Below are 6,651 nucleotides of genomic sequence, written 5' to 3' on the forward strand. Positions count from 1 at the left end.
AGTTTTTCTGTGGTGTGTAATGTGTTGAGAAAGGACAGAGAAGACAAAACGGGTGATGGGATCATGATTTTTATCAAAAGTAGCCTGAGTTTGAAAAGAGTTTTTGCTGAGTAAGAACTTGAAGAGATCATTTCAGAAACGGAGATTATCACAGTTTAAGTTGCTACATCATACTATTAATTGGACGGTTATTGCTGTTGTTGTTGTTGGCATTTAGGCCCATCAGCAACTTAAGCCATGGCGGGTGTTCTATGGTCCCTTTGCCTGTTTGCTGTTTGCAAATCCAGCTGATTTGCAGGAGAAAAAACAATGTTGTTCTCAACTGAGACCAACTAACTCAACCACGTTGCGAAAAAGGCCCAAAATTTTTCTCGTATCATCGACGGGATTCGAACTCAGAGCTTTTCCATCCGGTGTGGGGGTGGATGGCGATTGTACCAACTATGCTACCCACCAGAGCCAAATTGGACATATTTCAAAGGGAGAGAGAAGATATTACAATTATGGCAAACCTTTAAAGCAATAATCAGTCCGAGTATGGAGACCTCATCTAAAAAAAAGACATTGAGCTTCTTGAAAGGGTCCAAAGACGGGCAACTGGAATGGTGAGATGGGCAGAAGGACGACCGTACGAGGAAATACTCCGATTATGTGGGCTACAGAGCTTGGAAATCAGACACCTCAGAGCCCATTTTGCCTGTCCCATCTTGTTTTTTGCTGACAGGAGTGGAACGCAGAACCTATAAATTAAAATGCAATTTGCTTTTTTTATTTTTCTGAATTATAAAGCATTGTAGTCGTCAAAAAAAAAATATTTCTGAACTCACCTTTAAAATTTGGCCACCCATTTTCCAAAGTACGTACATTTAAAAAATAAAATCAAAAACTTGTCTGTCTGTATGCAGCCTGGATCCGATCCTCTTAGAGATGTGGGATTCTTTATAATTTCATTTCTTTTTAGTTGTACAAATTTGTTTGTTATTATTGATTGTTTGTTATTATTGATGATCCCTGTTTTAACCTAGGGCGAAGGATCCAATCCTGATTTCGAATCAGACATCTAGAAAAGTAAACAGTCATCACAAAAGCCCTCTTAAATTTTTTCCCTAATAAGTAATATTTAATAATTAATTTTGTAGATAGAAAGTAAGTTAAAAATATATAAATTTTACGCCAAAAAATGATTCAGGATTGCTTTCACCAACCCCTGTTTTCTCCCCTCCCCCTCATAAACTACTCGTGGGTCAGAGATTTCGGAAAAGTAGCGCCCCTGCTTGCAACCAGGCTCAATGCTAACACACCTAAAAAAAAAACTATGGACTTAGTGACACCCGATTGTGAATCTTCGAGGGTCACCGTTTAAGTTGTTCAGTCCATGAAAGTCAAAATCAGTCTCTGAATTTATATTTTGTAAAGTTGATGACACAAAATGTGGATGCACTCTAATTTATTTCGACTCTTGGGGAGGACATCTTTCCAATTTGCCCTACTGATCCACTAATAGTTAATATTCCTTGAATGTGAAAATGTTTTCCTCGCGTTCAGTCAAGCTGAACGTACCTTGGAAGCGAAAACAAAAAAGGTGCTTCCTGTCATGCGCAAACAAGGTGTCCTCAGAGGAGTGTCCCACATTGGGCTGACTAACCGGTACGTCCAGAAAAGGGCTGTTGGGAGGGCTGTTGTGTACACCCGTCGATAGCTCAGTTGGCAGAGCGGTGGACTGTAGTTGGTGTAATACGGACATCCATAGGTCGCTGGTTCGACTCCGGCTCGACGGATTTTTTTTTTTTTTTTTAGTTTTTTCCATAAAAGAACTCTGCTGAATCAAAAGTTACTTTTGCAGGCACTCAAAGTGCGTGGTGTGAGTTAGTTGGAAGCAAAGGTCTAATGAGCGTGAGAGTATTCTCACTCTCATTAGACCAGAAGATCGTGAAGATCAAGACAAAAGTCTCTACACACAGATGGAATGATCAAAAAAAATTGTGTGGGCGATTTCAACCTGTCCCAGATTCATTGGCATACGAAAGCACTGGCTAAAAGGAAATGGGAGAAGAAGTTTTTCGTGCACGCGAATACAAATAAAACGAAAACGAATCAGATTGGACCCTTGTAGGGAAGTTTTAGGTAACCCAGCTGATGTTGCTGGTGAATTGAATCCGTCATAATTGCACTGTATAAGGCAATGGAAAGGCCATGTTTGGAATACTGTGTTCAAGTATGGAGACCTCATCTGAACAAAGACATTGAGTTTCTTGACAGGGTCCAAAGACGGGCAACTCGAATAGTGATATCGGCAGAAGGACTGAGGAAAGACTCCATTTATCTGGGGTATAGAGCTTGGCAACCAGGCACCTCAGAGGTGAGCTCATTGAGGTTTACAAGGCTCTGAGAGGAATTAGTAAAATGAATGAAGGTGGAATTCTCACTGTTCTAAAGAAGTCCAGAAATCGGGGACAGAAATCCAAATTACAGGGTATTTTTGTGTTGCGAGCTATTCAGGTTGCGTCCACAGACGAAGGGCATAATTGCTATTTTCTTTTCTATTTTTTTATTTTATTTTATTGATTTATTTATTTGTTTTTATTTTTATTGATTTGTTTTTTTATTTTTATTTTTTAATTTTTATTGTTTATTTTTTTTTTATTTATTTATTCTTTTTTTTTATTTTATTTGTTTTTTTACTGACAGAGGAGAATGCAGAACCCCCAAATTAAAATACCGTGTTTTTTTTTTTTTTGGGTTTTTTTTTTTTGTGTTCTGAATAATAAAGCATCATCGTGGCCCACAAAAAAAAAAAATAAATAATAATAATAAAATAAATGAAATGAAATTTTTCAAATTAATCGAAAATCTGTGAATCTCCGAGGGTCACCGTTTAAGTTGTACAGTCTTTGAATTTATATTTTGTAAACTGGCTAACACAAAATGTGGATTATGCACTCCAATTTATTGTACTGCGATTCTAGGGTAGGACATCTTCCAGGTAACCCCTAATGAACCACTGATGCACATCTACTTAATGTCTTTTGAATCTGAAAATGTTTCCTCCACTTTCAGCCAAGTTGAACTTACCTTGGAAGAGGGAAAGAAAAAAAAGTGCTTTCTGTCATGCGCAATTAAGGTATTTATCCATTCCCCAGAGGGTCAGAGGAGAATGAATGAACCTTGTCCCACATTCTTTTTTTCCTCTACGCGGATTACGTCAAGAAAAGGGCTGTTTGGAAGGTACTGGCTGTATCCGTCGATAGCTCAGTTGGCAGAGCGGTGGACTGTAGATTGTGCAATGTAGACATCCATAGGTCGCTAGTTCGACTCCGGCTCGACGGATTTTTTTTTTTTTTTTTTTCTATAAAACTCCAAGTTATTTTTCCTCTAAACTATTATGACGTATGCAGCACTCTGTGAAAGGCAGAAAAAAGTATTGTGCGTTGTATATGAGAAGTATTATTTTAAGTTCTGTTGTGGTCTGGCGTTTGGCCACAGGACCCATATTGGGACCCCATGTTGCCCGCACACACCGATAGGAGGAAAGCCAGGCTGCCCATTATTCTCTAGCAGGTCCTGCCACCTAATTACCAGAGATTTCAGTGACAGGACCTGAAAGAAAAAAAAAAAAAAACAGAGATTGGGTCATATGAAATGAAGTTGGGGGGAATAATAAGAAATATTGAGGAAGGCATCCTCAAAATTATTAGATGGAGTAAACTGCACTAGGCAAATGGAGAAAGGGAATCGGAGTCAAAAGAAACCAGACTTGTCTGATTGCCACTTGGCATGGTCGAGAGGCAAGCTCCTTTTCTGTGGTTCACAACGTGGTAAGATAATGGGTTTTTCTCCCGGAAACTCGTGCAGCAAAAAGAAATAGACCTAAAATTACACGCAATCACAAACACAATATACTGACACCTCATGGCCTTAGTTGCTTTGCTGTTTAAAACTCCCAGAACCTTCATATGGCCTGTGCTTTTCAAAGTGGGTGACCTTTTTTCTCTGACCACTCGCTAGATGAAGACAGATGGCTTTGTCTTCTAACTTCTCAACGAAAGCAAGTATTTTTAATGCTCCCCCCCACACACGAATTAATACTTTAATGCTTCCCTGTTCGTTAAAACTTTATATAGAATTAATTTTTTTTTTTTTAAGATAGAAAGTAAGCTAAATATATATATAGATTTTACGAGACAAAGAATTGAGCTTTGCTTTCACCCCCCCCTTCCCTCTCCCCTCATAAGCGACTTCTGGATTTGGGAGAAGTCGTACCTCGAATTGCAACTAAGCTGACCACACCTATGGACATTGGGATGCCCGATTGTGAATTTCCGAGGGCCACCGTTTAGGTTGTCCAGTTACAGTTATAGTCCGTGAAAGTCACAATCAATGTCTCTGAATAATGAGGATGATGCACTCCGGTTTATTGCAGTTGTTGGGGAGGACCATCTTCTCGATCTCCCTTACTGAAACGCTGATGCACAGTTAATGTTTCTAGTCTGACCTCGTTCTAAGTGGCAGTACGCCAATGATGTCATGCAAAAGGGCTGTTGGGAAGAGGGTTGCGTACATCCGTCGATAGCTCAGTTGGCAGAGCGGTGGACTGTAGTTGGTGCAATGCGGACATCCATAGGTCGCTGGTTCGACTCCGGCTCGACGGAGTTTTTTTTTTTTTTTTTTTTTCCTCTTCGTTTTGAACTTAAAACTAAAGATTAATTTTAAAGTCTTTCAATTTCTCGTTGATTACCGATACTTTTTTGCAGGAATGTGGGGTTTTTGTGGCATTATTCTTAAGGGAGTTGAGGACGGGTTCTCAGGGAAAGTGGACTAAGACCCAGCGTCACCAAATTTGGTACAAACGTCCCTAAAATTATTTTAAGTAAATTTTCTAAAGAATCACAGCTGCTATTCCAAATCTATAACAATGTTTCTGTAAGGGAATCTGTAAGGAAATTAAGGAATCCGAATTGGGTATGGATCGAAATTAGTTCTAAACCCCTTATTTTATACACCGCAGTGTAGTCATTCTTAAAATGAACAGTAAAAAAAAAAAATAACGGAACCGATTTGTCAAGTCCTATAAGCTATGTCAAGAAAAGAATTTGAAGTCGTCTGGTGCTGCCATCTATGTGTCATATCAGACATTAATTTGAAAATCCAGCTTTTTATAAAATATAATTATTGACTGAGTGCTTAAATGGTTTAACCAACCATTTAAAAGGATTTCTATTTTTGATTAATTGATAGATAGAAGAACAGTGGATGAGTTGTGGGATGCGATAGTCATATAGCCACGGATGGGGCGCGTTTATACGTTCATAAGGCCCAATGAAATTTGGGGGCTCCATATAAAGAAAAAAACTAACAAAGAACATTTTCAATTTCATTTTATTGTAACAACAAAACAAATTATAAGAAAAATATCTAATCCAGAAGAATAATTCGGAAATAATACGTACACTTAAACTAATATGAACTTTATATGGAACTTTTAGTGCTTTTTGAGCTGAGAAATTGTATATCAGTTTAAAAACATTAGCGTCAATGTCATCTGAATAAATATTTATTAAATTACAGTGGTGGACAAAAAAAACTGCATCACTCGTGAATTTTGCAAATTATGTGTTTTGCTGCGCATTGTGGGTTGTACAATTGTTCGAAATGCATTTGTTAGATGGGATTTATATCTCCGTGAACAGTGGCAGATTACCCATTAAGGCAATAATGCACGTGCCTAGGGCCCCAGGCTTTGGGGGCCCCAAGCCAAGACATTTTCCTGTTCTAAAATAGATTAATGTTTTCAGTAAACATCATAAAAATCTTGATTAATTTAAACGAAAATTTAAAAGTACAAAATTTCATTTATTTGCCACCTTACTTTTATTTTATTTTTATTCTTTTTTTTATTATTATTATTATTATTTGTGGGCACCCAAAAAACCATGACAACCAAACATACATTTTATTGCATTTATGTGTACAAACTGAAATGATAAATTAACGTAATAGTATAAAATAAGTCCTCAATATTTTGTTGTTCCTCCTCGAGTTGCAATTACAGCCTTGCAACGATCTGGCATTGAGTTAATGAACTTCTGGATATACGGTTGCCCAATTTCGTGGTACCACACCCTTACAGTACTCTGCTGCAGCTGAATCTTACTTGTTGGCTTCTTCTGAGCAATTTCAGACGACATCATGTACCAGCAATTTTCAATAGGGTTCAAATCTAGACTGTTGCTGGGCCAGTCCAACACTGTAATTCCAGCATGTCTGAGGCATGACTGCACCTTAAGGGAGAAAACATTGGTGTATGTCCTTGTGGGACAAGAAGACAAACTCAATCTAAATAGCATAAAACTTACCAGTTTTACTGTGGCAAGGTGCTGAGTCCTGTTGAAAAATGCACTTTTGTACGTCTGTGTGGTGATGCCTAATAACGGGTTTCAGGCACTCCTCCAGGATAGAAGTTTAGGTTTCTGGATTCACCGTTCCGTTAATAAATTAATTCGTTCCACCCCTTTGCTTGTTATGCATCCCCAGATCATCTGACCAGTGGGGAATTTTACAGTGGGTGTTATGCAGTCAGGATGGTATGCTTCCGATTTTCGTCTTCTGACATATCGCTTTCCATCTGAGCCTGCAGGTTGAATTTCAATTCGT

General features: G+C 38.3%; 3 non-coding genes across 3 annotated transcripts; all 3 read left to right on the forward strand.

The window, feature by feature from the left end:
* The first annotated feature begins 1,689 nt into the window (after positions 1–1,689).
* On the forward strand, positions 1,690–1,778 carry TRNAY-GUA (transfer RNA tyrosine (anticodon GUA)). Its single transcript is given in 2 exon segments — positions 1,690–1,726; positions 1,743–1,778. It is a non-coding gene; the product is annotated as a tRNA-Tyr (tRNA).
* Positions 1,779–3,238: 1,460 nt separating this feature from the next.
* On the forward strand, positions 3,239–3,327 carry TRNAY-GUA (transfer RNA tyrosine (anticodon GUA)). Its single transcript is given in 2 exon segments — positions 3,239–3,275; positions 3,292–3,327. It is a non-coding gene; the product is annotated as a tRNA-Tyr (tRNA).
* A 1,233-nt stretch (positions 3,328–4,560) lies between these two features.
* TRNAY-GUA (transfer RNA tyrosine (anticodon GUA)) lies at positions 4,561–4,649 on the forward strand. The gene is given in 2 exon segments: positions 4,561–4,597; positions 4,614–4,649. It is a non-coding gene; the product is annotated as a tRNA-Tyr (tRNA).
* The last annotated feature ends 2,002 nt before the right edge of the window (positions 4,650–6,651 follow it).

Source organism: Mastigoproctus giganteus, chromosome 13, assembly GCF_048544385.1.
Source record: "Mastigoproctus giganteus isolate SK-2022 chromosome 13, ASM4854438v1, whole genome shotgun sequence".
Lineage (NCBI taxonomy): Eukaryota > Metazoa > Arthropoda > Arachnida > Uropygi > Thelyphonidae > Mastigoproctus > Mastigoproctus giganteus.